The sequence below is a fragment of the Sapajus apella genome, unplaced genomic scaffold, assembly GCF_009761245.1.
Source record: "Sapajus apella isolate SASKATOON/1434 unplaced genomic scaffold, GSC_monkey_1.0 scaffold6, whole genome shotgun sequence".
In the NCBI taxonomy this organism is placed as follows: Eukaryota; Metazoa; Chordata; class Mammalia; order Primates; family Cebidae; genus Sapajus; species Sapajus apella.
In genome coordinates, this window is record NW_022436946.1 from 51,141,444 (window position 1) to 51,165,314 (window position 23,871).

Below are 23,871 nucleotides of genomic sequence, written 5' to 3' on the forward strand. Positions count from 1 at the left end.
GCATGGTCTCGATCTCTTGACCTTGTGATCCACCTGCCTCGGCCTCCCAAAGTGCTGGGATTACAGGCTTGAGCCACCGCGCCCGGCAACTGTTTTATTTCTAATATGATTTTTCTTCAAAAATCATCATATACATTAGTTTCATCACTTTATATGTGTATGCTATATGAGTGGTTTGAAAATATAAGTGGTTTAAAATCATGTACATTGGAATAGATCTAGGTGATTTTTTTTTCCTATATATTGTTTTCCAAAAAGACAGAAGTAACAGGTGTTTATGGAATCTGGCAACTGTTTTAACTAACACATTCAAGAATTAGTGTTAGATACTCTAAACCTAGCTACTTTAAGTGCCTTTTTAAAAAATAGTAACATTAGTATCATTTTCATTAAGAACACTCTAACTACCACATTTACTCATTGCTGGGAAATAATCATGAAGGTTGATTTTTATTGCCATCTTAATTTTCAGATGATAATATTAAAGTGGAATCACAAACTAATGCTGTTAAAAACATCTAGTAATATGAAATGTCGTCAAAACCATAATGCACAATATTAAAAGGGAAATAAACTACTGATTTTAAATGGCTGGGCTTGTATTGATAAAAGTTGGCTCAAATGACTAATCTTTTTAAAGTTTACTTTCCAAATTACAGCTGCCACACAGCAACTATCACTGGTTAAAAATTGCTTTTCAAGATCAGCCATAAAATGTGTATTACATATACATTTAATATAAACAGAATTCATCAAGTCATAATATATTAATTAGCTACATGATAGAGCAAGGCATGATTAGATTACTTATTGGACTAATTTAATTTTCACAGTGGCAGCTAATTTAAAGGAAGCATTTTGTTTTCAAGCTTGTTTTTAGGAATTGTTATATAAAAAGTATTAATCTGGTATTTGAAAACAATCTTTCTCCCTCTCTCTCTGTCAGAAATAATTCGTGATACAGTACTTCTATCTTTGGTAGACAGAGATAGAAATATTTTTTAAATGATAAGAATAAACTAGATGATGAAAAACCTTTGGAAGAATATGAATCCTACTTTCTAAGATTAGCATCAGATTTTTCTCTCTTTATACCCTTTTCAGGATCTTTTTGAAATCAATGGGAGATCTATTCATTAGCATGGGAGAAAGTATACCTGAAGTGCATTGCTGAGATATACTCAGAACAAATAAACGGAAACCAAATCTCACTTCCCACAACCCAACAATGTTTGTTTCTATACTCATCTATCCCTAAGAAGCAAATATTTCACTGAGTCCTAAGAAGCAGATCAGAGAGAGAGCAAAGAAATAAAGGTCCTTGATCCAAGTAACAAAGTGGGCCTAAAGTAAACTATTATACATAAAGACATGATAGAAAAAGCATTTACCAGGTTACTAATACATTTTGAGACTGATATAAAAGTGGTTATGGAGAGGCTAATTGAAAAGAACACATAACCCAATTGCTTTAATGCTGACAGATAAGGAACAAAACTTTGGCACATAATAGAGCTCCAAATAAAAACAAAACTATTACACAGTTGTTGCAGATATATTTTACAACATATCTAATCAAATAATAATATCCATAATCCAAATATTTCAGTGAGTTAAGCAGTGGAAGTGAACAATAAAATAAATGGAAGGAAATAAGAAACCTCTTCTTCATTACAATTTAGTTATAGATGTGTAAGGTAAAATATATCCCAATTCAACAAGCATTGTTGTCCTCACCAATCCGTGATCACCCTGTTACTGTTATGGCTCTCATATTCTAACCATAAATTATGCAGGAATAGACAAATTTGGTGATCACTTTATCGAACAGACATTTGTACAATTAGAAGCCATGCTGCCCACATGAGATGTGTACATCGAATAGTTCTCCAATGAAGAAACTAGTATATAATAACTGTATAGGGAAAACTCTGAGCTACATTTTTGTTGTCAGATATTCATTATTTTGTGGCAGGAATTGTTCAACCTCAATTACATCCTATGTGGTTAATATGCTTCTTCACCAAACAAAATCACCAAAATTTACCTATAAACTCAGCTTCTAAAGTATAAGACTCCCACTGATGATTTTAGCCTAAGGTATAAAACTACTGGATGCTCAATCCCATATATCTCATAATATAAGCATAAGTGCATTCTTCCCAAACCAGAATTTCAGGTAATATATTCAGGAATAGTGAAATGTATTAATTATATTCTGGTTTATATTTTTATTCTCTTAAGTAAAAAATTGTGCCTTAGGGCCTCAATTTAATAGAAACTAAGCTTCACATATACATATGTTTTTCCTTCTGTGTTTTGTGTTTCATACTACAATAAAGAAAAACAAAATATTTTAAGAATTAATTTAACAAATAGAAGAATGACACCATGAAATTTAAGTAGAAACTCTTTTACTGTTTTATCTGATTTTTTTCTTCCTGGAGTTATGATTTCAAGTTCACACTTCAATGATAGAAGCTATTTAGCTTAAAATGAAATGATTACAGTAATTAATAATATGGAGTTGGTATAATTAATGTGAGCAAAAAACAGCTGATATTTTCATATGAGTTGCAAAATAGACTTTATTGATAATTTCAAAAGAAGCTCTTTCAGAATGTTTTGGAAAACTGCAGAACCCTTAAAGTGATTATGTACCTATGCAAAGTGGTGGCTCAGATCTACAAGTTTAAATATAAAATAGGACATTATATTACCCTCATACACGTATTTTGATATTTAACAATTTAAGATTGCATTTTCTTCCATATTCTTTTAACAGACTACAGGTCTTTTGTTTTTGGGTTATCTCATATGTGTTAGTAGGTCAATCACATAAGAAAAAATTTATTTCTCCTTCACCTGTTTGTTTATACCTAGAGGAAAATGATAAGGTAAAAGCAAGGAGTAAAATAGGAGAAAGGAAAAAGAAAATGTGTGCATTGTGAATAAAGAAGAAAGTGAAAATATAAGCAAGAAACCTAATGAGCTCCCATAAATCAAGCATCTTGATTTGCATACCCACTTCTTATTTTTCTTTTTTTTTTTTTAATTCTTCTGTTGTCAAAATAATTATTTATGCTGCCTAGTCATTCATACTTCTTATTCCTTATTTCCTACACTAAAATAATCTGGCTATTTGCCATGCACTAAAATTGTGGATTCTGCACTAATTAAAAAACTTTTGCTTTTTGCTTCTTTAAATTAATTCTTTAAATTAAGTCTGATATTTCAGTTCTCCTCATCTCCCAATTATGTTGAAGTAAAAATAAGATTTACAATGGTTAAAATATAAAAAACTAATACCTCCCAAAATGAATTACAAAAGGTGTGATGGAATAACTGAATTTTAATTTTTAACAGTAGCTTACCTTGCCTATCTCATATCTTTCTGCAGAAAACTCACAAATGGGGATTATCCGTATGTTCTCTAGCTTCATGAACGCATTTAGTTAGCTAAAGAAGAATCATCTCATGAATGGTGCGGAAAATGAGTACAATGATTTTCGCCAAAGGAGCAGCAGCTCCAGGATCTTTCAAAGTAGCAGCAAGCAGCCGGGTATGGTGGCTCATGCTTGTAATCCCAGCACTTTGGGAAGCCAAGGTGGGTGGATCACGAAGTCAGGAGTTCAAGACCAGCCTGGCCAAGATGGTGAAACCACATCTGTACTAAAAATACACACACACACACACACACACACACACACACACACACAATAGCCAGGCATGGTGGCAGGCACCTGTAATCCCGGCTACTAGGGAGGCTAAGGCAGATAATTGCTTGAATCTGGGAGGCAGATGTTGCAATGAGCCAAAATTGAACCACTGCACTCCAGCCTGGGTGACAGAGAAAGATTCTGTCTCAAAAAAAAAAAAAAAAAGTAACAGCGAATGATGAACATAATACTGCCCTTGGCCTTGACAAGGTTCATTCAAGGCAACCCAGGAGGCATGAAATTTCAGACACCAAACTGTATTCAGCTGGATACTTGATATGGCTGAAGTGACCATGCTACCATGTGTTCTGGCTCTCTGAGCAGCTTATTTCATCAATTCATTACTTGTGGGCTTTGAATTGTGCCTGGTACCAAATCAATGCCCAATAAATGTATGATAATAAATTTTGATCAGAAGCATGCAGTCATCAAGCAACAACCCTTTGCTTGACGTTGAACAATTCAGTTATCATTTTTACCAACCAGATGTACCCAGAACAACCAAAAGTACTTCACTTTGAGGTTTTGATAATAAACTAGAACTTTAAAGAATGCTCTTTATTGGACCAACTTTTGACAAGGGGGGAAAAAAGCTTATTTAATGAACTCAGAAAAAATAAAGATGAAGACGAGAGAAACATAAAATGAACATATGGCCTTTCACATGATACATGTTGTTATTTTACCTGCCTTCTATTACTTTTATGTGTTATTCAGCTTTCTTCCACATTTGCATATTTTTTCATCTATACATAGGGAATTGAGGACTTTTAAAAGTTTTTTTCTGTCTCTGATGGATTCGACAATATTTGCAATTCTAGGAGACATCTGATTATTCTTTCAAAATAAATTTATCAGAAGGAGTTTTGTTCTCGAAAATCATTGTGATTACAGAATTATCTTTTGCTCTTCTACTATCAGATCTCCTATTGTTCTCTGGTAAATTTCTTGGGAAGAAACTTGACATTCTGATTTAATCTTCTTTGTCCTGTGTTTTCCCAACCATTGTCATTATGGAAGGGGGTGAGGGGAGAGAGGGTTGGAAAGAGGGAGCCCTAATGTTAAAGCTAAAGTTAATTTCATATTTCCAAGAAGAAACTTTAACTTCTCCCTAATATTAAGAACACTGAGAATAAATACTCACTTTTTTTTTTTATCATTGTGTTTGAATTCTAGCTATTCCAAACTCTACTTTTCAAGTTCAGAGAAAAAAAATTTTTAATCTCATTTGGGATATCAACTATTATAATTATTGTTATTTTCAAGATCTGTTTAGCCATTAAGCTGCATTACAGTAAATGCAAATATATGAAGAAGAAATGTAAGTTTTTATCATTAAGACTAAAACAACTTAATAAGAAACTCCTGAAGTAAATGAGTTAGGCTTTTTCCACCCTAAAGGATGAGCAGCTAGCTTTCCTACCCACTAATGAGCTATTTTTGACCTGACTAAAACATTTCAGTATCCCTCTCATGCCTACTCATTCACAAAGACTTCCCCCACCCCCATACCATTCCCATCCAATGGGCTGTGTGCCTGATCTGCATGCAATATTGTCCACCAGCATGAACGATTTACAATGGGCACTTTATTTCTATAATTTAAAAGAAAGAGAGAGGGGGAGAGAAACAACTCCTGATGCAAAATATCATTTTTTTCTTTCTAATGGATGAGTAATAACCAGGAGATTTCTGAAAAGCTGTCCGGGGTGCCTGTCAGTGCTGGCAAAATTTCTGACCCAGAGAAATATATTCACAAACAGCCCCTGTGATTATGAGTTACAGGCCCCTTTGGAGAAAGCTGCTCGGAGAAGCAGCAGAGAAATTATAAAACTAGTCTAAATACTTGGCACATAGAATTCACTGTCCATCCATCCTGCTCTAAATAAAATATATAAAATATATGTTTGAATAAAGCTCAAAACAACATATATGAAATATATGGTTACAAGAACTCCACAATGAAATGCCATTTCAAAAGATGCCAAAGGGCTGGAAATCAGCAAATGGATGTAAATTAGATCAGGCTTTGGCACCTTGCAAATCCATATTCCCATCAGCCCCAATCCTTGTGCTCCAATTTAACTTGATTCTGAAGATCCTCTTTGTGGTCTGATTTGGAACCTATTTCCTCTCTTTTGAGATGAGAACAATAAGGGAGGGGAGAAGGAATATGTGAAGAAAGGTAACAACAATTCACTTGAATTAGGGATCATTTTGCTTCATGTTCCCTTTCAGTCCTTCCTGCTCTTGCATAGATCTTGGCAAGGGTTGCTGTTTCAGTGCCAACTTAGTAAAGGCAGTGGGCATGATGCTGGAGTAGAGAGGAACAGCATAATGTCTCCAAATGGGAACTGTTTGTCAAACACCAGAAGCCAATGGAGGAAACTGGGAAAATAGGGATCTCTGCAACTATTTTTTTTTTCCTACAAGGGGTTAAAACAACTGCGATAACTCTAATCAGAGCTTTGTTCTACATGGGATTTCTCTTAACAAGGACTCTCTAGGAGTAGACTCCTCTGGCAGATTCCCTTGGGAAAACTCTGCAAGTTGGGCATAACTTTCCTCTAGGCGACTCTCAGGGTGTTGTTCACTTTGCAGAATATGAAAAATGTACCTCCGATAAGCAAGAAGCTATGCGTGCTTAAGGTATATGAAAAGTACATGAGATTCTTCACATGGATTTCAAATAAAAATGATGAATGCAGTATTCATACAATTTCCATACAGATAGTGTAAGTTTCTTGGATAAAAATTAAAGTAAAAGTGGCAATTTGGCATCCTGTAGAATAAACATCTGGTTGGTTGACTGCAATTTCATTTATGAATCAGCAGTTTTGGCACTGTACAGACACAATCAGAGAAAAATTTTATGACGTTATCTGAGCTTATTTGTGCTTCCTTTTAAAACACAGGCAAATGTCCAAGTGTGATTCTGAGGTGATAGTGACATAGTAATAACTGTCTAGTGAGAAAACCATGGAAATACTAATTTTGGTCATATCTACAGTCTACAGTCTACATATTTCTATATGTATTGCATTGTTTGGTTCTATTAATAACCATATAAGGTAGACAGGGAGAGAGTTTTAATTTCACAATTGAGAAAACTGAGGGCACTGGAACTTTTTAAAACTAGAGCTTTAATCGGGTCATCTGGTTCCAATTGTTCTAATCTCAACTCATTGTGGATAAGAGGGTATGCTAAATTGAAGAAAGAATGCTTTCATGCCTGGTCAGAGTTGTACTTTTGGTTCAGAAGTGGGAAGCAAAAGGGATGAAATACAACCTCATAATTCAGAACCTGCAGTACAATATCACAGTGTGGGTTCTGGGTATGGAGGGGTATCACATGTATTTATGTAAGTGTGCACATTTGCATTTTGTGCATGTCCATGCCCTACAAATATTGATTAGTACTTGCATGTGACTTACAACTCATTGTTAGCACTGGTCTAAACTGTAGTAGTAGCGAACTCCAGTACTGTCATTTTCAATATTCCCTGGATAGGAGACAACTCACCAGAGGTGGTAAATGTCTACAACCTCTGAAGATAGAATCTGGATTCTCAATTTTCATATTTGAAAAAGAAGGTGAACACTCTTTATTTCAATGTGTTTGTGAATGTACCATTTTCGTTATGTTCTAAAATATTCAACCTTTTTTTTTTTTTAAGGCACAACGTTCTGTGACATTGTGAACATACTGTGAAACTCAGACTGCCCTGAGTGGAAATTTAGTTTGCTACTGGCTAATAACTTTTTCCTAGAGGCTCAATTAGAAAATTCAGGAAGTGGACTCCATGTATGTATTCCTAGAAGCATGTAAAAAGCAGCAGTACCTGTATGTAACAAAAATAAGGAGATAATGGTAAATGATATAAATGCCACAAAATATGGTTAGCTTCATGGGCTTGGTTCTTAATTTTTTTTGCCATTTGTTATGCTTTAAGAATAAAACAAAGAACAAGGTAACATCCAGAGATTCGTACAAGAAAGGTGGCTCTTCCACAAATATTCTGCCTTTTTATCCCACTGTCTGGAAAACTAATTGAGGTTTGGGGAACTAGCAGTGCTTTTGCATTTTTCTTCATTAGGAAAAGTATTTGTGAAACAAGCTTCAAATTTTTGCCATTCATGATTCCCGGCCACAAGGTGATATTCTTCAGTGACACAATCTTCAATGTATATGAGCCAGAGGATCATTTCTTATCCTGAGCACACGACATAGCTAAGATGCAGCTGAAACCACCCCGCCCACACTCTCCACTTCAACAACAGCAGCTCATTATCAGAAGCACGTTGAAAAGGGCGGTGCAAGCACAAAAATCAATCTGATTGTATAGCTCTGCAAAATCATTCCAAGGGAGAAAAAAAATGCCAGAGAGTAAGAGAAAAGGGGCTGGGAGGGTGGAAAAAAGTAGGAATGAGGACATAAACTCTCCAAGGTCCATAAGGACTGAAGTTTAATGGCTGAGTGCTTGTTTTGAACTGTGACCTGAGGTTTGGCTTGGCACTAACAGTGGCATGCCTCATCAGCCACTGTCATAGCCACCCCAGGGTATACCTCCAGCAGGGAGTCAGCTCCGTATCCTGAATTCTCAACTACCAGCTACCCACCGCCTCCTCCGCACGCACTGCTGAGACCCTGCCGAGAAATCAGCATGCAACCCAAGGAAGCATCCTTTCCTCTGGAATAAAAATTAATATTACTTGTCATATTTCATGTCTGAGCTCTTTTCATGCTTTATCCTCTGGTAATGAGGGCTAAATTACCAATATTAGTAGATTTTCATGGCTAGCACAGAAAGAGCTGTTACCAGAATAAATGTTTGCCTTGCTTCTGTTGGACACAGGCTTTGCTAATGCAGCTTTGCTAATTATTTCTAAATAGGCAATAATCTGCATCCCCTAGTGCTGGATAGTGGATTGGCCACGTACCTGCTATTTCCCTTATTTACATGTTTTACAACTTTATCAACTACACTAATTACACTCTGAGCACTGTTTAAAATTTTCTGTTAATAGAGATACAATGATGCACCAGAGGATGTGTATTTATGCCATAATTGCGCCTCTGTTCCTACGATGCAGTCTCCAATTAGCTGTCTACGGTGGCACAAGCAGCTGCCTGATATTCTAAAGCAGTGAAACATCTGCACGGCGGATGATACGCTCACATGGATTTTTTTTTTTTAAGCCTAGAAATTTACACCCAAGGGAGTGCAGACAAATAGGAGCCTGTCATGTGTAGGGATGATTAGAAATCCTCACCATGGCAACATTGGAGCAGCCATGTCACAGAGTGAGGGGACACATGTCTAGATGAAGGCGCTAAAAACATTTGCCATTTTTTTTTAGCTTCAGTCTTCCAAACTTCCCTCCCTCCCCCTTTCTCTTTTTCATAGTCTTCTCTTTGCATCTAAAGCCAACCAAAACAGCAGGTGAAAAGGCCAAAGTCTGCAGCCATACAAGGCATATGACATAAGGGATCTAGTGTTAGGAAAAACAGTGAGCAATCAGAAATGTTAGACTCAGGAAATGTGCTGGGCCAGGAATGGGTGGGAGTGTGTTTTGTTTGAAAAACTATCGTAATAATTATTATTTCTTTAAGTGCTGGGTTGTGTTAAGAGCAAGAGGCAAGATAGAAAATAAATATTAGACAGAATATAACACTTGAGGTACCTTAGTCAAAAGATGACATCTAATTTAAAATTTCCTTTTAACCTTCATTAACAGTTACAATTTCTGCATGAACAGTTGGCTAGCACACATTAGTGAGAGTAGGGAAGGCACACAAATGTCTTCTAGTCTGATATTGAATATATTTCTTAATGGTTGCTTCTTTGATAAGCCTGCCCATACACTACATGGATACATTTAATTACACATTTAAGAAGGCATTAAATCCTATAGGAAATTAAGATGGAAGCAAAAATATATCATTGTGCTTTCTAGAATTATGCCAATTTGTATATTATGTTAATTATAATATTGTTAAGAATAATGTTGTACTTTGCCTATGATTTAACCACATAGGCTTCATAGATGCCATTTATGATATTATATGTTTTGGTCTACATATTACCTTAATTACTGTTTGAAAATATGAAAGTTTAAGTTATTAATTTAAAAATTGGTCTTCCAAATAATTATTATATCATATGATTATGGCAACACTTCACAATTAATAACGAAGACATGTTTAAAAGTATTTAATTAGCAGAGAGCTGAGAGGTGAAAGGGGATACTAGTAGTGAAATAATTAGGGGGAAAATCCTTTAATACAAAGAGTAATTATAGGTAGGAGCAAAAATGTAACATATGTGCTAAATTATAAGAGTAGTACAAGCAATGTGAATTGCATTAAGGATCAAAACATATCAGTTTAAATTAGCTCCTGTTCTGTGACAATGATCCTCTTGGTAAGGCACTAGGTTGTTCATACTTGTGTTTCTTAACATCACTTTGGGCTGTTACCTCAGAAATACTCAGATGTCAGGGTAAGGTACAGATTATTCTATCATAACTGGAGTTCTTTTGGGAATAAGTCTCAAAAATGTATATTTTAAAAAATCCTTTAATTCATTTTGTTGAGAACAAATACAATATTAGGACATTCTATCGATAAACAAATGTTTATTTTTAGAAGTATTATACGTGTATGTATATGCATAAGTATGCATATATACATACATTCATAAAGACTGGCAATGCTTTCAAAATAACTGCATACTACTATATGCCTACAGTATAAAATCTCAAATGGGATTGTGATTAGAAGCAGGGCTTTATAGTTCTTCAATATGTTTAAAATAACTTCATGAAATTCTAATAAAAATTTAAAGAAAAGATCATCTTGAGTTAACAGACTAGATTAGCATGATCTTGGGTTAATGGCAGATAAGTCTCCTAAGACCACTTCTAATTTTCTAACACCCTGGTACCATTGGGTTCGTGATGATCAACATTTCAGTCAGCCCCCTCAGGCTCCTGGCTTTTGTCAGACCCTGGCACTAAAATACCTTACAGTGTTTACCAATGAAATCATAAAATGTTAGATTAACAGTGAAAATGTCTTCCTTCTACTTACCACTTTAGTAACATGAGAATTAGTTATCAAAAGAGAAACAGAGTTGCCTCTTCCCCATCATATCCTATAAGTAAATTCTGAGTGAAGTTGGAGAGTGTCTACATAAATGATTCTTGTCATGACTCTAGCCTGTGGGTCTCACCGTCCCTCAGCATACCATATTTTGTACAAGCCTATATTAGAGAGGTATGATACTGGAGATCCACCATCCACCACATCTGTCAGTGTAAGGACAGAGTTTATCTGATAAACAAGTCATTTTTGGAAACTGCAGATGCTCCCACTGTGAAGTATTAAATGTGGCCCCGCTTAGATACATAGAATGGGGTTCCGGTCGACTGAACGCGGGCTGATAAGCTCTGAACAGAGCAGAATGCTGTTTGCCCACATACTAATGTTAAACAAAAGAACCGCAGACTGCAGAGAAAGGATGCGGGTCAGACCAGTAAATTGCTTAAACCCTTAGGCAGCCTTCTGAAAAGAAAAGGCATGAAAGAAGCTGATATGAGCTTTTATGCAGAATTGTTCTGTTTATTATCCCTGTTAAGGAAATGATGGCAAGTGTCTTGTTAAACTATATATTCCCAATAAGACAAGACGGCTGACTCTCTAAACAAGATGCAATATGCCACTGGTCATCACTTGATAAACCGTACATATCTTCTATATTATTTCTACATTTAGAATACAATGCAAAAGACAATAATTTAAGCTGTACTCATGAAAACCATAAAGGCTGTTAAATGTCTTAGTATTACACTACCTGATTTGTCACTGGGTATTCCAAGCTAATAACAACCTGTCATGGAAGAAATCTATTTTGTATAAAAATTTCACTATCTTCCATTAAAACTTTGTTAGTTTTCAAACATGATGACTATATTTCAAATGAATTGCTGAGACAGCTTAATAATAAAATCAGAATAAAGTATATCATTGTGACAACATGTAAACTTACCCTGAATAGAGCAGGGATATAATTTTATTAGTAAAATTCTCCAGTGGATAACACGACAGTCAATATTGAATCACCCCTGCGTTAGGGGTTGGAGCTGGGGGAAGGGAGGAAAATATTCTTGAGTTTGCTAGACTTTCAATACTTTCCCTCAGGTCTGACCCCCTCAAGAAACAGCGTCTTTTCTGAAAGCAGATTTTTCTTCTACTCAGCCCAGTCTCCTCTCCCTCCCCTCCTGCAGAGACACTCCCATTCTGATTCATGTATTGGGACAAAGGAAATGAGGAAAAATCCCAAGGCTTAAAGAAAACCTGATGAGAGAACCCTAGCAGATAAGCAATGCATTTCGTCCAAATCACAAAGCAAGAAAAGATTTGGCAATCAAAGGGCCACAAACATACAGAAGAAGAAAATAAAACTATATGATGTAAAGACAGAATAAAGAAAAACACACACTGGTAGCTGTACCAACAATAAAAAATTAAAAATTACCCTGTGCTTAAAACTAGTATAACATGGCATTGAGTACTACTTTGACATTTCCCTGTGGCTTTACTCAACAGACAATAAATGAAAACAATCTTGAAACTATTCTGCTAAAGGTTCAGTGTAGGAGGCATGTCCATACTTTGTCATCAGATAATCTTACAATCAGGGTCAGCCTTAAAGCGTTTACACCAATAGATGCAACAGGTTTTTAATAGGAAATACTCAACTCTGGTCCTAAATGTTTAAAAAACAAACAAACGACAACAAAATGAAAAATTAAAGATATGCACACACTAATATGAGTCTTCCATATTACTAATATAATCAAATTTTAGAGAAAACAAAGTTTGATAGTTCTGCTCTTAAGGAACATAAGAAAGTGAGTAATAAATCAGTAACAAAGAGAGCCCCAACCAGCCAAGGGGAGCAGAAAGGAATTGATACGCCAATCCAGACACATGGGACTGCTGATTGTGTGTACTCAGTGTGAATGAGTAGGAGCTTAGCTAAGAATAGACATCGAAGGGAAGGGGTGATGCACAGTAGTAAAAAAATTCCAGATTTAAAATAAAACAAAACAAAAACAAAAGCAAGGTTCTGACACGGTGACATTGCAACTCTAGTGAATGGTCCGAGGAGGGAGCTGTTGACACAAGTTCCTGGGTGGAGATAAAATGACACCATTACATCCACAGAAAAAGAAGAAAAGGGAAGAGAACTTAACTAAACAACACATTTGAAATGATTTGCAGAAATAATGTTCATTTAAGCTACAAATCTGTACACTCAGGGTATCAGCTAACGTAGATCCCTTCTACACGCTTGTCTGGGTGTGGTCCAGAGCCAATGTGTCCAGAGCAGAGGCGGACACATTCTTCAGATTACACAAATAAACTCACCCCAACAAAGAGGAAAGTGCTGAGAAAGGCTAATAGACAGTGAGTTAACCCTTGCAATGCTTGCCATATTGTTATGGTAAATATTTAGGATGGCCAACTCATTAGATAAATAGGTTGGAAGGATGCTCTCATCCTCAGGGCTACTCTGAGACCCTTATGAAAGGACAGGGCATGCAGGAGATGTATCTTTTCACATAGTGCCTGATTCCAGAATGCATAATGGGCACATCACTTCAAGTACCTTCCATTTCACACATTTTCCTGTACAGAAGTTTTGCAGAGTAAGCCGTTTTCTTCTTTTTCCTTGGTAATACACATTGACAGCCTTCAGATGATGAACGTAGATAGTTATATTTGCAGGCTGCAAATTCTATCTGCTCAAGATTTATTCTCAAAGACCCTCACCTACCTAATCTGAAAGGTCCTTGCAGGGCACAGGGCTCACTGCTGTGCCTAAAAGTTCAGCAGTGGCAGAGAGCAGGGCTCAGGTGGAGCAGGATCTTTAGAGCATTCTGTCCTTAGCAGCTTTCTGCCTTCTGCTTTGGCACTCCCTTGGGGAAAACCTACAGGAAGCACACACACACACACATACTCCCAGAGTCTGAGAGAAGCACTGATAACATTGGTTCACAACAAGGGAATATGTCTTTTTAAAAAAATTAGACTTCCCCCTCCGCACTTTGTTTTCTTTATACCCCTGGGTAAAGCGGGTGACTAGTCAGCTCAAGGAGGAATATTATGGAGCTTGGTAAACTTGACTTTGGATTAATTAGTCTTTTGAAAAATAAAACTTTTGTTTTTTAACGACACATATAGATTTCCTTTCAGAAAACCTACAACAGAGGCTATTATGTGAAATCAAGGAATCGTTCTGAAAGCACAAATACTGAAATGAGAAAGGGATTCCTTTGCTTTTTAAATTCTATGAAACTTGTACTCGTATCCACCTAATATCAGAAAGCATTTCACTTATAGGCCATAAAAATATGTATACTTTTTGGAAGTGTAAAAGATACTTCTGAATTAACATTCACTAAAAGAATATTAAAAATAGCAATACTAAAACTATATTTTGACTCCATATATGCTTGAAATAGTATTAATTTATTTTCCATGAAATTTTGGTAAAAATTTATGAAATAGTGAGGAATCTACTTGAATCATTAAAGATTACCTTAACTTAAAATGCTCCATTGCCTATAGTGTCCTATCAAACCTCATAAAAAACTTATGATGTGGAACATAATTTATTATCTATGTCAAGGTTTTTAAATAGAGAAACTATGGTAAGAGAAGTCAATGACAATTAATGCTTTAATTAATTAATTGATGAAATGATTTTTTTGTTTGTTTGGTTGGTTCATGTTTTATCAGTAGCTTTTTCTTTTGCAGGGCAACTTCAGGCCTTGGGGTAAGTTCCAAAGTTTACTTTTGATGTAATTCCTAAAATTGGTTCTCAATGCATTTCCTAAAGTTGATTCTCAAAAACATGATGCTTAAATGTTATTCATCATACAACACTGAAGATGTACAGGTTGATCCATTAAATGTTTTTCACTCTCTAATAAAGAATACTCCAAGGCTGGCTATCTTATGTCTGAATTCCCAGTGTGTTTATCAAGTGTGCTAATTGATCACTCTGCAGGAACATGACTTATTGTTCTGTGAATTATTTAAATCCATCCATGTTTAAAAAAGAATGAGGAACATAAAATGGAACAATAAAACGTCAATGAAAAACATTAAAAACATAGGAGTTACTATTAAACAGTTTGGTCATTTTCTGTCCATAGGAACCTATTTTGGCATCAAACATATTTCTAGAATGAGATCAAAATAAACAGCATATCTTAGGCTTTAAAGTTTATGTCAAGGTTGTGCTTACATAAGTCAGTACATCCTGGAAGCTCTTGCATCCAGCCATCTTTGCATATTGAGTCTATCCCCAACTTCTTCTTTGTGTGTCATCTTAACATACTCCACCTCTCCAGATCTGTTTCCTTGTCTATAAAATGTTACTACCTAACTCAGAAGGTTGATGTGAGAATGAACTTATTAGTTAATGTGATTACTAGATCATTCTTAATTTTATCAATTCAGGTGATTAAAAATTTTGTAATGAATTAACTTGATATTTTGATTTTATTTAGAACAAACTATTGGAGATAAAAATAAATGATTAAATAAAAAAAGTCACCATGCAAGTGGACCTTATATTTTTTTAATGAAAAGTTTAAAAGTCTTTTACTGGAAAAGACACAGAAGAGTTATCTGAATATTTAGGTTTGAGTCTTAGATTCTTTTCAGAATGAAATCCTGTTCCTCAGTGTCTCCCTCTGCAGAACAAATGGCAACATACTGCCAAGTAATATCCCACTCTGACATACTCTGAATATGGGACAACCTGATTTAGAAATCCATTACTTTGGTTTATAGGTTTATCATCCAAATGCAAACCTTTGTGAATAAAAGGGGTCCCTGTTGACCACTCTCTCACAATAGGAATAAATCTAGGTTCTTTCTAGCAAACAGATTTTTGGTCTATCTACTTATAGTATTATTCTATTGGTGAGCACTTAGTTTTAATTATTATATAAAAATCAATAACTTCTGAAATATTTTCCCCTTAATCACATTCTTCCTACCTGAATGATGTAGTAATACTCTCTTTAAAAAGAAGAGCCAAAGTCAATTTTAAGGAACTATCTAGCATGTTAAATAATTGCTACTGTAGGGTATGAGAGAAATCTTTGTTAAGTAAAAACTATTTTCTGCAAAAGTAGTTTTTAAAGCAAGTATCTGTAAGGGTTTCTTGAATTGATTTGGTAATATTAATAGTTATTCATAGTAAAGGAGTTTGCTGAATTAAACTAAATAGGAAAACACCCAGCCATTTTTAGACAATTTCACAAAGATATAGAAGTCTGACATTAATACTTATTGATTTTGCCTTAATTTTGTAAGGCAAGCCATTATAGACTATTGATGAGGCTTTTGTTTTTAATCTCTTTGGTGATATCTCCATCACCTTTAACTTACACACAGATCCTGAACCAAGGTGCTATGAAATTCTGTTGCTTTATCAATGATGCAACAACATACCTTTCTGTTCAGTTGAGGGGAACAGGATCAACTCATGAGAGCTGCAGAAGCTCTCCTAGTTGGGTACAGGATCATCTTGCCATCAAATGTGACCTGACACAATCAACAACAGTTGATATATGTGCTGTAGTTACTAAGGCTAAATTCCTGATCAATATGTCAGATTTCAAAAGCGATTGCAACAAAGTAGACTCTGGATTATGAGGGAGCTGAATGCACAAAGGCAATGGAAGGACAAATCAGGCAGGACTGCCTGCATTTTGCATGTCAAAGGATGGAGCACATGATGCTGGATCTACAAATGCCTCAGTACTTAGGAAGGCAGTAGTCTGTGGATCATCAGGAGGGCTAAAAATGTTAAACATTACAAGTTAATTATTAGTAAGAAGAAGAAAGAGAAGAGGAGCATGAGCACACACAGTTCTGTAAAACCCAGTAATTCTGCCCAGGCCTGTGACTTGCTCAGACCTCACCTAAGCATCCATTAACATGATAATGCCCATTAATCCCGCCAAACACAACTCATCTGTCATCCTCAGTGGCAACCCATCTGTGTGCATGTTGAGGGGGAAAATTCACAGTTTTAGCTGTCCAGGGATTAGCTTCAGAGGAAAGGCTGATTTTCCCTAATTCTTTGCTAGGAAAGCACTCATTTGTTTGCATTTATTGAAGCATCTATTTACTTTTCAGCTTTCATCATCTCACCAACATCTTAAGCAAAAACTAAGCAGAGAATGGATAAAATGGCAATAAAAACATCTCAGAACAATCAAGCTGAAGCCTAATTTAGTTCTCTCTCAAAGTTTATAAAATTATTTATTTTTATTTCTTGTCTGATCTCAGAAATGCTTTCTGTCACAGCAAAGGAAAATATGTACATATTTTTCTATCTTTAAAGTGTTGTCCATTATGAGGCTATGCTCTTCTCTGTTTGCTTTTCTCTAATTGATATAAAATGGGTAAATGCTATGTATGTTTTTATTATCATATATATTCTCTGTTGTGTGAACAAGAAATAGATTACTTCAGAGAAAGTAAAAATAAAAGGAGCTTAGTTTTTTTTTCTCATGATTAAAAATAAACAGTGATATCTCACCTTGCCATGAACCTTATTCAATGGTTAAATGGTCTGTTCTTTGAGATATATCTATTTTGAATAAAATTATGTATGTATAATAAATACAAATTACCTTCTAATGCAAACTTACAAGAATATTAAAAAGCCCTCTCAATAGAAATATCATGAAAATGTTTTGAGGGTAAATCAACTATTCCAGTCAGTCAATTTGGAAAGAAAAATCAGTTACAAAACATCATGACCGGTTGGTTCACCTAATTGTTTTACTTTTCAACCAGCTATATTAAAATAATGCAGCAATGACCTGCTGTGATAAGCAAAACATTCAAATGAGCATTAAAAATAGACAAAATCAAGCAACCAACCTGGCTGATTTTTCACAAAAATGATCTGTCATTGAACTAAACTGATTAGCAAGTTTATTTTAAAAATGTATATTTTCTGTTTGAGCACGGCCAGGCATTTGTTGTTAATATCTATAAAGGTGGTGTCATTTATTTTTATTATCCTCATCGAGAGTGTCCCAAAGTGGGATGTTAAAAGATTTTACCTGAAAAGTATTCCATCATAAAATAAGTTTGGTAAAAATTTGGGCTGAAAAAGTTAACCAGGTTAATTCTGTATAGGACTTCTTAATTAATTAATTTTGTGGATCTATAAGTAAGAAACACATAAAGAAGTTACTTTACGTGTTAAACTGTTTCCTCATCTGCAAAATGGGGAAAAAAAAAAAACAGAACTTCAAGCCAATTAGTGCAGGCAAAGCAATTAAGAGCGCCAAGCACACAACAAGCACTTAATCAGAATTAATTAATATTATTAGCATATACATATTTTTAAACATATCTGGCAATTTTTTTTTCCTGAGTAACAGTACTTGAAATTAAATTTGCAGAATTCACTATGGAAAACATTACCCTAGAGTAACATTGGGAGATTTCTATTATTGAAAATATTTGATGGAAATATCTCCACTAATAATCCCTCAATGTGAAAAAAGTTAAACAGCATGAATCCAAAAAAAAAAATCTACCTATTAAAGAAGGACAATTAAAATTAAGCACATATATTCAAAGAAAAAGGATCAAACTATAATCCTTGTTACTTGAACAACTTCTCTTTGGGTATCTTGTACTGAACAACCATTACTACCTGTCCATCACACCTAGAAAATGAAACAGGTATTAGAAAGCTGACACAATAAAACAAACACTACTATTTAGCTTTTGTTTTCTTTTTCTTCCATTCAAGATGCCACTAATGGAAATGACAGAAAATCTGTGTATGGCAGCATTTCTGAAAAAGAACATTTATGTAAATAGAGCATGAAGGAGGCATGAAAGAATCTAGCAAGCTCCATTTGGGTCTTTAGACCTAATAGCCCAGATTTGGCCCTCAGATGTGCATGCATGCATGAGGTGATACTGAATTTGACCGAAGCTGTGCAAACAATCCAAAAGCAAAATGAGTCCAATGCTTGGTGCCTAAAGAGTTGGAACTGCAATTTCCAGATGAGATAGTCATAGAAAAGCTGCCCAGGCAAAAAGGAAATGTCCTGTTTCATCCTCACCAAGAACAGAATGACATTTTATGATAAAGTAATGTTTAGAGATTTTAAGTTTGTTTTCTCCTAAAGGACTAATAACCAGAAGTATTTTCAAATATATTTATATCCATTAAAAGTAAATTTTATGAGATAAAACACATTTCCTTTCAATCACTTAGAAATATGTGGGTATTTATGAACTATCAAAGTCAGTGAAAGATTTAAAACTCATATGCGTATGTAGAACTTCAGCTCACCAAAGTGAACCTTATGCATTCGTTTGAATATGCAATGATGCAATCACTAAAATAAATGTACTTGCTGCACTCAATTAAACATTGTATTGTACATGTGTGTTTATTCAATTGTGTGACGATAGAGTGATTGAAACACACACATTTGGTGCATTTGTCTCAATCTGTAGTGCATTTATTTAAATGTACAATCAATCACAGGCCCTCTGCTTTTAGTTTTTTCTTTGTATTTTTAGAGCATACAAAATATAGACCATTGTGTGTATTCTGTGGCATGGTGAAGAACTCAAACGCACACTAAATAAAGGAATATAAAGTTCAAATTTAAGGGAAAGAAATTATGCAACAAATAGGTGTAAATGGGTAATTGCTATTAATTGTTATAAAGTCAGAGTTTTATGTGCTGAGCTGTTCCTGTTGATAGATGGCTGCATGTATAGTTATATTAATACTATTTAATAGTAATTAACAAAAACAATGTAAAAGATATTCAAACCTACATTAACATATTTTCTTCATAATTATATATAACTTTGCTATCTTATTCTATATTATTATTTAAACATGTTTATTATCATATTCATCAAATTGTTCTATTTTCTGGATTTGTTGTGATTCATCCTTCTGCTTGTTATATCTGTTCTTATTCAGGGTATAGTATATCACATTTTCTAATTTTAAAAAGTAAACTCATGTTCAGGAGGGCACTATCTGTGCCTATTCTATGTGGCCTGAGTTGAGGAAATGTTTCTGCAGAGCAACCTTTCCTGTGGTGTTCTAGCCTAGGACCAATTTATTTTAACATTGAATTTTAAACTCATCTTACTAAAAGTTTCATATTCTAAAGGGCTCTTTTTTTCTTCCATCCAGTGTCAAGACAAGGAGAGAAGAACTCCCTTGCCCACCTCTGGCTTTTTGTCCATGCTGTTCTCTTAACCTACAAAGTGCTTTTCTTCTGTGCTTGACATGATCAAGTCTTCTCATCTTTAGATCTTAACTTACAATTCACCTCTTTAAAGAAGCTGTCCCTAAAGACACCAGTCTTTTTTATTTACATATTCATTCAATTAACATTTATTTATTGCCCACACTATTGCAAGCACTGGGAATACAGTAATGAATGGAACAGATGCAACCACTATACCTACAGAGTTGATAATCTAGCAATATGATCCTTCCATGTTTGATCTCATTATTCCATTTCTTGTATAGTGCATGCTATAATTTCCAATTTTTCTATTTGCTCACATTTTTGTTTATCTTACTCGGCTACACACATTTCCTAAGAACCAGTACTATACCTCTCTTGCTCACCTATGTTTTCCTTGATATCCAGAACAATTCCTGGAATATGATATGTGGTCAGAAAGTATCAGTTGAATTAATTAGTTAAGAGAAAGACAAATAGATTTAGTCTTTGCAATAACCAAAGCAACTAATACTGTCACTATTTTGCAGTTAAAGGCAGAGAAGCTGAGTAGCAATAATGGTAGGTCCAAACCATGCTGCTGTTCAGTTACAGGACCAGAGATTGACACTAAGTCAGTGTAACTCAGTACATAACTCTATTCATTGTATTTTGAATGATTTTATTGTACACCTGTGAGCAACAGCAAATTCCTAAGAAGTAGCCTATGAGGAGAGCTAGGTTCAAATTAAGATAAGTAGTGAATCACCCTCATCTCGAGTGGGGATAATCTCTAACTCAAACTACAAACATCAATTAAGATAGTAGATGTAAATTATTAGAACAATGTGAACATTATTTCTATTATAGTAATTATTATTACCAAGGAACAAATAATGCATAATTGTCAGAGTATCTTCTATATGAAAATTATTTGAATTATAGTCATTTCGATGAAAATTCAAGGCCCATTTCTTATACTTCTTTTGTCTTTAGAGTGGCAGATAAGTCTGTGCTACACCTCAAAAGGCATTCAATCTATGTGTGTTGGGTGGATGGTTAGACAGAGACATGAAGAAAGAAGTAATGAATTAATTCTTTTTTAAAGAAAAAATATGTTTTAAAATATAACATTATAACAGTAGATTTTTTAAAATATATGCCAGAACTTAAAAAGTATTTTGATTAGCATTAAACAAGCATGGTCTTTTAAAGTGAATTTAAATACAAGAGTATTATGTGTTTATTCAGTGCTGAAAGAATGCTGTAGGGATCAGAACCACTCAGAATTTTAGTCCAGATTGTCTCCTTAACTTTTTTATGTAAGTCATGTGCTATGTCAATGCCTATAAAATAGCAATACCAGTAACAAAACAAAACAGCAACAACAAAAGGACAATGATGGCACTTGAGTAACGTATTTGATAAGGCCACTGTCATCATTAAGAGGATTTTAAAATTTAAATAATTTTGATACCTTAAAATATTACACTCATGGGAGATAGCATTTTTTTAGCAATAACTGACAACAGGCACCTTAGGTAGAGAGAAAAGGGCCAAACTGTCAGTCATCACTTAATTTACATTTATGTGGAAATTTGAACCCCCCTTTTTTTTTTCTGTGAGACTCACATACAGGTTTTCTTCTTTATCCCCGCTCTGAGGACTCAGTTATCAGTGAGCTTTTTCTAATCCTAGGCAGGGGAGTTCAATGATGTTGGAAGCACAAGAAAAGAAAACAAGCCCTTTGAAAAAATATGACCTCAACTAGAACAATCTAGGAGCTCCAAGGTGAGCCTCACACAGCCTTATAGCTATCTGAACTACTTCCTGTCATTCACCAAATCCAAATAAGCCAGAGATTATCCTTCTCACTATCCAGCATGGGTTTACTGTGGCTCCTAGAGGAATACATATACCTCCTTCTCCACCAAGGACAATAACCTAACCTGCCCTACGGGAGCCAGGCTGTTGAGCCCAGGATAACCCGTATAAGGCTGTGGCCTGCTGCCTTGCAGCTGGGAAGCCCAAGATAGAAGTGGTCACATTTGGCATCCTCACTCCATCAGGACAAGGAACGTATCAGCTGACTCTGAGCTGCTTTATTCATGAAACCTATTTGTCCTCTGGCCACCATCCATTTAACTGGCCTAGATGTTTGCTACTTGAACTACATCATTTTTGCCTAATGCTGCCTATGCCATATGGCACTGATATCACTACTGCCTTGCCTGAAATGCTTCAAGCTTGAGCCCCTCGTTATTGGCACAATTATATCTCCCTAGTGTGCCTGACACAGCCCTGATTTGCACCTATTGTTCCTGTATAATTCCTGCAACTCTGCTTTTCCTCTCAAGAGCCCTGGTTTGGACCATAAACCTTCGATCATGTGATCATATTGCTATACTGCTTTCATATCCATCCAATAGAGAAATACATCCATCCCTATGTAGATAAACCCATCACTGCTTTAGGCTATTCATGAAAACTATAAGTGATTAAGAAGCAATAATTTGACTCCTAATGCCATAGCATTTATCAATAACTGATAAATAATATGTTCCTTGTTCATTTTCTTCTATCTTCCCTAACTGAAATGTAACTTTCATAAAGATGCAGGATTTTTCTATTTTGTATACTACTGTATCTTCAGCAATTGAAGGTTATTAATAAAACTTTTTGGCCAAATAAATAAATGAAAAAATCCAAGGACTAAAGCAGCATAATTTGAACCTGACTATGGTCCTAGAAGTACACTGAGGTCTTTACACATACTGTATTTTTCAATCCTAACAACTCTATAATGCAAATATTACTTTTAAAGATGAATAAACCAAGTAAGAACAAGGATAAATAATTTGGCTACAACTGACAGCCAGCATTCAGTGGATCCAAGATACACCCATGGAACTTTGTATCGAAGTGTTTAGATAGCCTGTTGATGCTACTACTGAATCATATACCCTTCAGTTTGTTCACTTTCAAATGTTCTGTGTGGACAGAAACACACAATTTTTTGTTCTAGCAGCTTTGAGGAAGATCAGGTTTAGATAGCGTTAAATGCTTTCAGTTTATAAGATACTGAAATTTTCTTATCTTTTTTTTTTTTTTTTTTTTTTTACAAAACAATAAACCAAAAGCTTGTCATGCATCGAAGTTGAGAGAGTAGTTAATGAAAAAGCATATGCCTTATTTAAGTATTTCTCTGAGATGGCTAAAATTGCTAACACTAGAGCAGGCAGTGTTGACTGCACTATCATCATCTTGCTGGTAGACAGTAGAGGGAACTTTTAGTGCATTCAGCAGCAAGGTATAAACAGGCTGTGGCAAAGCAGAAAAAAGCAACCAACTACAGCATAATCTCACTTGGATCTTCTCTCATTTTAAAAGTTATACCATTTTATTATAAACTTCTCTTACCCTGCCAGCACTCTCTAGTCAATTCAGAGTGGTCTCTAAATGACTGATTTTACATGCCAAAGAACTTAGAATTTCTTTTTTACTGATTTTGTCTGCTGGGATTATTATCATTCACATCAAATTTAAGTTACCTGTCCAAGTCCCTAAAGATTTTCACCATTCCTTTTCTCTCTTATTCTCTCTAGTCATTGTTTCCTCTGACCTCCTCACCTCCCTCTCACAATCTCAACCATATGGAACAATTTTCTTATATTCTTCTGACAAGTGTCATATCTTACTTAAGACTCTCCTTAAAACTTTTCTAATCTGAGGCAATGATTTTAAGCTTTCTTTGATAGATGTGTGGGCATTCTGGTCATGACATCTACCACCTCACTGATAGCCAGGGGTTAAATGCTGCTAGTCTACC

The 23,871-nt window shown here is 35.0% G+C and overlaps 1 long non-coding RNA gene across 7 annotated transcripts in view; it reads right to left on the reverse strand.

Annotated features, from left to right (window-relative positions):
• LOC116548945 overlaps positions 1-23,871 on the reverse strand; it is a 1,126,598-nt gene that overhangs the window by 331,099 nt on the left and 771,628 nt on the right. The window contains exon 7 of one of the 7 annotated variants that reach the window (XR_004267644.1): positions 4,022-16,350. The exons of the other annotated variants lie outside the window; for them this stretch is intronic. This is a non-coding gene — a long non-coding RNA (uncharacterized LOC116548945). Of the gene's footprint in view, positions 1-4,021; positions 16,351-23,871 lie in introns of those variants that run through there. 7 annotated transcript variants of the gene reach the window in all.